This window comes from Alosa sapidissima, chromosome 11 (genome assembly GCF_018492685.1).
Source record: "Alosa sapidissima isolate fAloSap1 chromosome 11, fAloSap1.pri, whole genome shotgun sequence".
In the NCBI taxonomy this organism is placed as follows: Eukaryota; Metazoa; Chordata; class Actinopteri; order Clupeiformes; family Clupeidae; genus Alosa; species Alosa sapidissima.
The window spans coordinates 3,675,433-3,687,175 of record NC_055967.1 but is presented as its reverse complement, the minus strand read 5'-3'; positions in this window follow the sequence as shown (position 1 = coordinate 3,687,175).

Here is an 11,743-nt window from a genome sequence, read left to right as displayed (position 1 = left end):
GACTAGTAAATCATAGTAGGCCCTAGATTTTTTTTTTTTTCGCATGCAATTTTCCGTCAAGGATATCCGGGACACTGAAAGACCGGGATGCATGAAACTTGGTGGGCATGTAGCCCCAAAAGGATAGCATGGAACAATTGTTTTTGTGTTTTGATCTGTAGCCTCATTCTGGCTTACAATGGTCGCCGGATGAATAAGGCGAATTGCTCAGTGCATAGACCTTTGAAGTTCGCCTATAAAAATGCTGCCATTTTTGAGATCCGGTATCTGCCGATTTTTTATATGGGAAAATAACATTAATAACATGACATGAATCATCGCACCTGTTAAACTCTCGCGGGGATGAAAAAGTAAAAAATGTAGACGTTTTCCTGAACACACTTTTGCCCTCTGCCTTCGAGTACTGTGATCTCTGGTACGTGAAGGCGGCACACTTTGATTTTTGCTACCCAGAGCTAGTTATGGGCAAAAATGGTAGCTTTTTTGTAGGCGAACTTCAAAGGTCTATTCATTTCATACCCACTCATCACTTGACACCTGCAGCTTCAGGGAATTATAGAAAATCACCCAACACCACCATCTAGTGCTTAATAATGAAAACCATCCAAGTAACTGAAAATTGAGGTTGCAGCAGTAATTGAATGCAGCAATTTTAAATAGATCTCCTGTACATTAAATACTGTATGTAAGGAAAGGAAAGGAAATGAGAAAGGAATATGTTTGAGAAATAAGAAAGGAATAAGTTTGAGAAAGCAGGAGGAACGATAAATTGCACCCCACCCAGGGCTGTAGTGGAGGCAACAACAATAACCTCCACCATCATCAAACATGTTCTAAATGCCTCTGCACATGGCACAGTCCAACCTGATCACATAATTCAGTTGCCACCTCTTATTATGTATGACCTCTGCTCAGTGAAGCGGCGGTCAGATAGGTTTAGTCAGAGTTTTTTTCTTCCGAATCCCCCCTCCCTTTCTCCCGTAGGGCCCCCCTAGGTGAACCACAGTTTTTTGTATGTTGGTCTCAAGGGGCCATGTCAACCCATCCCATATAACCACTCATTTGATGTGTAGCGTCACCTAGATAAAAATGAAAAAGCAAAAGTTAAGTGTTGTAATCACTGGTATCTCTGGTTGGCATGGTAAAAACTGCACAAAATTGGAGGTGTAGGATCATTATGACCCTCTGAATGCATGCCAAGTTTCATGGAATTCCGTTCATGGGGGACCATACAGTAAATTAATGTGTACATTTAGTGACACTACTACACTATGCATGCACACACACACACACACACACACACACACACACACACACTCATGAACACATGCAAACACACACATAAAGATGCATGAACACACATGCAGGCATACATACACACACACACATACTGTACTGTAAACACACACACACAAACAGGTACGCACACACTCACACACACACACTAGTCAGGACCAGATTTCAGGATTCTGTAACCCTGTAGGCATTTTTGAGGAAAAGTTGTTATACAGCATTTTTAGATAGTTCAAATTGTCCTTAATACAAATCCACCACATAACATTTTTTTTAGGTCCCCAGTTTCTCAGAATTTTCATTCAAAAATAATGGTGTGTGTGTGTGTGTGTGTTTATGTGTGTGTGTGTGTGTGCATGTTTGTGTGTGTATGTGTGTGCATGTGTGCGTGTACGTGTTTTTGTTTAATGTGTGCGTGTGAGAGTCTGTGCGTGCGTGCCTGTGTGTGTGCATGTGAGTGCGTCGTGTGTACGTATGCCTGCATGTCTACTGTGTGGTCTGGACCAAACATTGTAAAAGGCCTCAGAAAAGAGGCAGTAGGCATTTTTGAGGAAAAGTTGTTATACAGCATTTTTAGATAGTTCAAAGGGTCCTTAATAAATCCACCATATAACATTTTTTTTTAGGTCCCAAGTTTCTCAGAATTTTCCTTCAAAAATGGATGCCTTGCTCTCAGGCGAGAAAATACTGGTAGATAGGGTAAAATTTTAAACGTTTATGTATCACCACAAAACTTTCCCAGTTTGTCACTTACATTAAGACAAGTATTTTTTGTAAATGAGGCTTAATCTGCTGAAATATGTGCACACATTTCCAAATTTGACACGTACACATTGGATGAAGCCATTTGAGGGGAAAAGTTGTTATACATCAGGGGTATTCAATTAATCTTCAGCGAGGTCCAGTTACGGAAAATTTCCTCAAGCAAAGGTCCGGAGCATCATAATGTTTAACATGCGTGTTTAGGCTATGTATATGTATGTATAATAGGATGGATGGATGGAGCATAGTTGTAGATAGATAGATAGATAGATAGATAGATACTTTATTGATCCCCAAGGGGAAATTCAAGAAATAGAAGATTGTAGGCCTAGGCCTAAAGTTTAATGTGAAATAAAATAAGTAGCCTAAAAGGCAACATTTGAAATGAGGAGAAATAAGGCAAGATAAGAGTTGCTAAGAATAAGAAGATAAGAAAAACTGAGTAGGCCTAGCCTTGGCTATTTTTAAGATCTTAACGTGAACTTAAAATAAAATTTGAGCTGAGACAAGGATGGATATTCCACAGCTGGTTCCTTGAACCTATTAATCAGCAAGTTTAATTTCATTTTTTTAGTTTTTTTATGCCAATAGAAATCCCTATGGTTTGATACTAGACGTACAGGCTGAGCAAATTAATTTGCCGCCGCTAGGGTGCGTCTAGATTTCTAGGCTACCGAAATCATGGAAACCCAGGAACATCACGTTGTTGGGCAGTGAATGCATGTAGGCTTAACTAGATTGTGGTGGATCAATCATTCATTCATCATTGCCTTCTTAAATCGTAAAATATTCTGTGGCCTCAGTTCACTGTTGAATGGGCCTAGCCTACCCTATGCTTGCTCAAAATATATGCTTTGTCTAGTAGAGGTGCTTCAAATTGGCGCTTAAAATCGCCTGTCTCAGAATATATAGAAGAGGTCCAGGGCAATTTCGCGCAAAACGGTCACATCCATATTTAGTTGGCGTTACGGACAGTTTTGTGACAGTTTTGCGTGGTATTGCCCCCGTATCGTTATATAAAGCTCTGTTCTCGCTGTCTAGCTTCCTCCTCTTTGAGCAATCGATGATTTGAAAATAACTTACTTATCGTTAACTTGGATATCCATCTGATTTTTTCTCGTCCCGTCTCCTCTCCTCGCTCGTTTCAGGCTATCAGTCTCTTCTCCATAGTAGGCTACTTTACTCACTGACTCGACTTTATCAGAATTCACAGATTTCACTGGCTGAGTAGCAGCAAGTGAAATGATGGTTCCTGAAGCTCCTGAAGTAAATGCTGTTATCCTAACTAACGAAACATTTAGCGCAGCTTTGAAATCTTACGTGAAAATCTAAATTAGGCTATTATGGTCTGGGTCCGGATAGGATCACGTCACGGTCCGGACTCGGACCGCGGTCCGCCATTTGGTGATGGCTGTTATACATGATATTTTGAAGGTTCAATGTCTCCTGAATATAAATCCACTATATAACATTTTCATTAATATTTTGTACAGAAACAATATGCGTCTCAGACACTTTCAAAACACCACCGTATGAATGGGGGGGGGGGGGGGGGGGGGCATAGATATCAACCGTAAAACTCAGTTTTCTGAAATGTTATTTTTACTTATTATTGATTCATACACAAGTATCACATGACATTCTGCATTTGCAAGCAGCAGTACATGGGTTAGGCTTACAACTGCATCTAGCTGTCTTGCATCCTTTGGTGCAACCACAGGAGATAAACTCCTCACAAGCATCCGGAACCAGAGGTAGTGACATGAGTTGAGGAACAAGTGAACTTTCCTCCATTTTCCATCCCATGGTCTCAGGGGGTGGCAGAATTGGCTGCTGCATGTGGGCCTGCCGCCAGACCAAAGCCTAGACGTGAGAACACTGAATGTGGAAGTAGAGAGAATCTCTGGTTGGTGGCAGTCTTTCTATTGTCATGCCCTTCACAAACATGCTTACTCAAACGTCATTGATGTTGTCAACAATCATTGCTCCATACAGTTTGCAGAAAAAACTTTCTACATTCTGAATGGTGAGTTCACTAAGATCAGGACCTTCACCAAGCCCCTTTAACAGATGATGATGCTGTACAAATACATCCCAACATGACTTTTTTGTGCGTCACTTCCAGTCAGCGCATGAAAACCTGGAAGCAGATCGAGGATCCATCTGCAAATATTCCACTATGGCATGAACTGGAATGTACTTTATGTCCTTTGCTGTACCTGCCTTCATCCAGATCTTTTGGCATGACATCATGTGGAAATGGGCAATCAGCAGATGTCGGTGTCTCGCTGAGACAACAATGTTTGATGTGTTGCTTCTAATGCAGTGAAGAACAATTCTTGTGTCTGCTTCTTCATGCTTGGCTTCCAAGCAGTCCGTGTTAAAGGTTGAATTAGAGGCTTCAACTCTCTCTTCATCACTGAAGCCACCTGCAGCAACTATGATATTATTTGCTGGAGCTCCAACAATCAGCTGTTGGGATAAAAAGTGTGCAAGATCAGCCTTGTTGTCTGCATGAGCAATAAAGTTATCCCACTTTGCAGGAAGAGGCAAATCTCTGCTCTCAATTGGTCTTCTGATTGCCACCAAGCCTCTTCCACGGCGCTTTCGTAGTACGGAGCCCGGGAGAGCTCACTTTAAGTGATATTTTTTTCTGGTCGTGATAATTTGTGAGCACGTTTTCCTTTAATTGAGCCCTCGAATTAATAAAACGTATGCACGTTTTCCTATAATTGAGCCCTCAAATTAATAAAATGTGACCCCGTTGTAGGCCTAAATTGAGCTCTGGAAATATGTATTTCGTGCTCACATTTAGTAATTCCCGACATTTTCTCACCGCTCGCTGTGCTGTGGTGGCAACTTCGTGTTACCTTGGCATGGACTAGGCCTACAGCTGTCTGTAACATTACAGTTCATATTAGTAATGTGATGATAACCGTAGGCAGCTAATTAAAGCCTTTAGGTGGTCAGGATGGTTTATAGCGGACTTCTACTCTTTGTAGCAGGGTCACCTGTGGTGTCAACCGCCAGCTATGGAGACCCATAATGGGGAAATTCTACTAGGCTACATAGGCTACTCGGGCTCTGTTGTAATGGCCGGTTTCCACTACCTACTGGAGTGGCGTACACGATGCTCAGCTTCTCACGCTATGTAGCCCACACCGTTCGCGATAAACACCACAGCTCTGCATAAACTTGGACCTCAACAAACACTCAAAACTTCGGCAAACATTCAGCTGGACGAAGATGGCAAGGGGCCTGTGCAAACACACACACAATCATCTGCTCTCCCACCTATAGCCTACCTAATGGGGCTATATCCAGGTGCACTGCTATCAATGAGATTCCCCCTACGTCACTACAAGCGACACACCTCCCGACCAGAGCCATAGAAAAAGAGAGTTGCGACACTCCCATAGACTTCCATAGGAAACAATGGCGGCGCTTTTTCTAGAAGCGCTTTCAGATATAACCTCCGGAGTATATGAGGAGGTTTGTCAAACGGAGGTCCTACCCTTCGGATGATTCAGATATGATGCTAACCTGCGGACCTAATACTGACCTTATACGGACGTATGTGTGAACGACATACACGCACATTACAGAATCTCCGTGTGGTTGTCGAGTGAGGGGTGGGGGCTTGTAGAGTTCACAAGATGCGAGATATGACGCAGAATATATGCGGCCGCTGCCTGTCACAGCTGCATTTTGTTAACAAAGTGTAGCCTATGCATTATGTAGGCTAAAGAAGAGAAATCTATTGTGCATAGGCTAATACTTGAAGTAGGCTAGTCACGTAAGTGCGCACTTGAAATTGACCTAGCCTACAGTATTTGTATGTGTGCTTCAAATAAACACATTTATCTGTTTTCAACGTTATGTACCAGAATTAGCTATAGAACCCCAAATCTGGTTTGCGTTGGAGAGAGAGAGCATGCACACACTTTATGGGAGGCTACCAGCCAATTCAGTAGGCTAACTCAAGACTTCAAGATCATACAACGTTTTTAAGCAACAAACAAAATACTAACATCAATAACAGTGAAGTTGTTCGTTTTTTCATGGTTTATTTTTTCCAAAAGCATCCTCTCCCCATGTGTCGCATTTACGTAAGGAGCTTGGAACAAAGTTGGGTTTTCTTCGTTTTCATTTTCTCTAGGCATATATGCTCAGCAAATATCAGCGAGCACAGCAGGTCATGAAGGCTATCAATGAACAGAAAACCGTGTTGGCTAACAATTTATTAAATACTCCTGTTATTGTCGTCAACGACGTCGCTGTAGGCTACTGCCTTTTCAGCGCCTTCTGCTTATGATGATTCAGTCTTCTGAATTCGTTTGTCTTGCCATGCAGTTGTAGGCTAACGTGTCTCTAACGTTGCCTTCAGGTGTTCTATCAAAATGTTGTATGCCCTCATGGACAGTAGCTCCGTGATGTCTGCATTTTTCCAGGTCGGAGATTTTCTGGACAGCATGCCACTGACTTAAATGCCATCATAACACTGGCATTTAAGTCAGATCTAACCACATGGACGCACGAAAGAAACGTCACCAACACGCCCTCTCACTAGGTGTTAATTTTAACCGCATGTTCTACTCCTCGTTCAGACACAGCACATTTACATAATGTCCGGAGGAAATACTAGGGGGGGAGTAGTATAAACACCAGGTAAATTCGGACTTCCATATGACCGGTTATGTCATTCAGATATACGGCCCCACCGTTTAACATCGGCAGAACCTCCGGTCTTACACGTATGTCTGAAAGCGCTTTAGGCTACTTCCGCGTTATGCTGAGCTCATAAGTTCCTAACTTTGACATTCACGGCTTTAGCCCCATTCACTTCCATTGCTTTCTGCCTGATATTGTCAGTGGTAGACGAAGGTACGACGTTTTTTCAATTGGCATATGCATTTCCTATACCAACTGCACTAGTAGATACTGGTATTGTTCTTTGAGGATTTTGTGCTGCTTGTTTAACTGATATTTATAGCTTAAATGTTGACCGAAATTTCGAAGCTAAAAGTTAGCCTGCAAACCTTGATGTGGAGAGAGGTTAGCTTAAAGATAATGTTCCTACGTCAATAATGAATTTCAGACAAAACACATTTGGTTAGCCTATTGTAGTAGGGCAACTTTAGATGATAGGTTGGTTGTCAACAGGTTTTTATTATGTTTATAATGCTATATTTATCAAACCTGATTGATTGTGTTAGCTTACGTTAGCTAGTCAGCTCATTGACATAATAGTGTTAACGTTAGACATGCTATGAGGGGGAACACGAAAAATTACAGTTCATTCAGCATGGTAACTCTATATTTAGATGTGCTAGTTATCAATGGGTTTGTGATTAACGCTCTTCTGGTGAAAAATGGAGCAAATTAATGTGATTATTGTCTTTAAACCTGATATAGATTAGCTTGCTAGATGGCGAGTTTTATGGCGTTATGAACTGAACCGTGGCCTGAACATGACATGAAATGAACCGTGGCCTGAACATGACATGAAATTCATAACTGAAATCCCCTCTTTCACGAGTCGTGGACACTAGGTCCACGACTCGTGAAAGAGGGGATTTCAGTTATGAATTTCAGGGGAAGCAGTAGGAGCAAAACCTAGACTATTATAAGTTAATGTTTTTGTTACTGGTGCGTGGCTCTTGTGTCCCTTGCCAGCCCAGTCCTGTGCCACTATCACTGTTCCAAACGGGACAGTGGCACAAGCGGTAGGCGAGTGTGGCACGAGCGTGGTCGTGGGACAGTGGCGTCTTTATAGTAGCCTACAGTAGGAGTTTTTGCTCCAACTGATAATCGGTTTCAGGTTAGTTCATTTAGTTTTCAGTAATTATACATTTCGTGTTGGTGTTCTTGGTGTAATAATTAAGTGTGCTTGCAAAGCAGCACACTTATTGTTCTTCTTAAGTTTTCTTATTATTATTATTCCTGTAAGCCCGATTTTGGGCCAGCTCCTGCTCCTAGACCTTTTGAGATATCACCACCGATCCAACTCTGGGACGTCCGGCCGGAATCGGTGTAGTGTGGAAATTGAAAATGACGTCACTGACCCTTGTCATTCTTCCGCCATATTGGATTGAATAGAAAGCGAAACTAAAGTTTCACAGGTCACAAATTTGGTCAGAACTTCACGAAACTTGACGTACATGATCCTTGGACCAAGCCTCACAAAAGGTACAGTACAGAAAAGATTTTTGATTTTCAGAAGCGTTTGCCCGTCACAGCCAAACGAAATCGGCGGCGAAGCTCCAAAACAGGAAGTTGTCCATATCTCAGGAACACTGTCACATATCGATACCAAATTTTGTATATGAACTCGGGACTCCAGTGTGAGGGTGCATAAGCTAAAAACAAAAAAGAAATATTCCAAAAGTTTCCATCATTTAGCAAACCACCCACAGGTATTTGGTAACTATCACCTTTACACTTGCACTTCTATTTCAATGCCTTCCAAGTATGCACAATGTCTCCGGGCAGCCTTGCCCAATTATGAAAGCCTTGCCCTGCCATGGGACAGTATGGACTTACAAACTGAAATAACAAGGAGAACAGTAGCTATATATAGCTTACATAATAGAGTTGTTTTCACATTGACGGTATTCAAATTAAAATCTTCCTTATTGTTAAATGTCATGATGGGAGAGTATTATTAAAAATGTTACAAGTATGCAAATGCATATGTTTACGGGAAATTAGGTTTTACTGGGTTGTTTTGTTGTAAAGACATGCAAGGCATTCTGGGCCGTAATGAACAGTGGTCGGCAGCACTCCATAGCCTACGTATTAATAGGTGTTTCTGTAAACTGTGTTTCTGTAGGGACAATAAACAGCTATCTCTGTTACAAAAACGAGCTGGTAATCGCTCATTGAAGAGGGAACTATGATAAAAAGATTGTTTTCCTAAAAGCATGGAGTTGACGAAAGAATAAGCAAGCAATGTCACGTTAATGTTAAATACATCTGAAGGTGGCAACGTTGTATTACATTTGACTAAATACGGTGGCATAAGTGAGCTTCATAAGTAAGGAAGGTGCAAATATGTAATTTATCATGGGAAATTATTGGAAATGTTATTTCTTGTTTATTCTAATAGCAAACCACACACATCCATTCGTAATCACTCGTACACGTTTGATACCATTGGTATCAAAGACTGTAATTTCGTTTATTTGTTGTTGCCTAGCAACTCTGGGAACAACAGAGCAAAGATTCTAGAACAGAGCTTCAGAGAGACACGTTTTGAGTTCGTGGCCAAGTGCCTAAAATATCGGTTTCCATGTGTATGTGCTGGATGGTGTGCGTCCTTTATGAAAGTAAGTGTTTTATACAGATATAATGAGTCATATGGTAGTGGTCAACATAAATGTGCCCCTTCTGTTATTAGAATGCTAAGCGGAGAAGCATGCTAAGCAGAGATTCAACATTATTCATTTCTTGTGTGGCTATAGCTAGGGAGGAGATGTTGCTGTATGGGATTTATGTTGCTTAGCGTGATGCCATGGTCATTTGATATGAGATGCTTGTACTCGTAACTTTAGGACTCCTATTTTTTTTTTACTAAGAGTAATTCAGGAAGCATTTTAGCCCTAAAAGTAGCGCCTGAGTCTGTGACAGCTTAAAAGAAGTCGCGCAGACTCCTAACTCACTAAGACCGAAAACATTTTTGTGGTGGCATTTCACGTCGCGATGTTTTGAAATGCGTCTGCAGGAGCTAACAAACAATTTTGCATTGTAGGCATAACTAAGGGATGCAGTCATAGACATAATATACATAGACGCCGCATTGGCTGCTGGAAACAAGAAATGCGGCCGCCATCTTGGACCGGTCATACTCCTCATTGCGTTGCAGCAGAAAACACAAGATGACAGCACTGTGCAGCATGTTCCTGCTCAAATCGGCGGACCATACTCGGGGGATTTACTTTTCACAAGTAAGATTTAACATTACCGTACTATTGGTTGTATTTTGTATTTTCGAACAATGTGGCCTGTATCATAGCTACATGTATGACCTTTGCAGCAAAAAAAACCGCGTGAAAATCTGTTCGGTATTCAGTGAGATATGATTAATTAAGTGTGCTGACAGCTCATTGCACCGGCCAAACAGATTACACTGAGTGGAGTGGATGACCGGTCCAAGATGGCGGCTCCAAATCTCGTCAGCGCTAGTAGGGAGCAGCGGTCGATGCGGCGTCTATGTATATTATGTCTATGGATGCAGTAACCCCACCAACAACAACCAAAACTAGCCTACTCATTGTCAACATGTACATTAAATGTAACGTTTCATTGTGAATCAAATTAAAATGTTCTCCTTGCAAACATTGGCATAGGCATATGGTGACAGATTAATTTAATAATGTTGCTGCGTGGATCACGGTAAGTGTGAATGAAGTGGCCACTTCTTAATGGGACTTGCTGTATGGAAGTAGGCTAAGTAAAATAGAGATGCTTCAAATAAGATAAGGTTAGGATATGCCCGCTTGACAACGGCAGAGATAGAACTGGCCTTTGGCCATAGCAACCATCCATTTAGAACGACTGGCCTTCATAGCAACCAAAGATCTTAGCTGTGATTCATGTAGCCTACAGCAGGGGTCCCCATATGTACCATCAGTGGTGGAGGAAGTACTGAACCTCAGTACTTAAGTAAAAGTACAAATACTCAGAGAAATATTTACTTTAGTAAAAGTAAAAGTACCACAATGACAACCCTACTTAAGTAAAAGTAAAAAGTACCTGCTTTTAAATGTACTTTAAGTATTAAAAGTAAAAGTATTTGCATAATGATTTATTCTCTTAATATCTATATTCTAAAAGGAAAAATCAGTATGGGCTGTGGCATTTTAATTAAGCTAGTTTTAGGTTATACTCGACTAGATAGTTTTAAGTTAATGCAATTGTGCTTACCATCTGTGGCCCAGTTTACATTCTGACCTACAATTCTAGAGACTGTAATTCTGGTTATCTACTAGGGTGATCTGCTGAGTAATATCATTCAGCAAAACACGAGAGCCTGAAGTTTAACGGGGTAGACAAGGGAAACGTCGGGTGGATCGTAATGCCAATTATGCTGATTGAACAGAAAAGTTGCGAACGGTGTCTTTATGATTAAAGGAGAATTCCGGTGTGATATTGACCTAAAGTGTATTGAAACATGATACCGAGTGTGAACGTATGTCTCATAGCCCATCTCGACTTGTCCCCTGCACTCCAAAATCTGGCGCTAGTTAGCCGATGCTACCAACAACTTTTTCAGTAGTGGTGCTTCGGCATCGGGCTAGCCATGCAAATAAATCACTGTTTTACACCCATTTACGAGGCTCAATGTATCTCCACACTTCATTGGTAGACTTCCTAGGGCCCTGACATTTAAAACGAGACATTGAGAACTTTGAAAAAGCACTGGTAGTTTACTTACAAGACGATTTATACAGACAGTATCTTCACGAAGTTTAACGTTTGCAGCCATCTTGAATTTAGTCACGATAAGTCGAGCAACGAGTAAGAATGAACAGGTATGATAAGGGATCAGATTCCAAAAATAATTCAGTGGAAATGCATGGATTCCAGTTTCTTCCAGTAGCAGCAACTGGAATCCATGCATTTCCACTGAATTATTTTTGGAATCTGATCCCTTATCATAGCTGTTCATTCTTACTCGTTGCTCGAC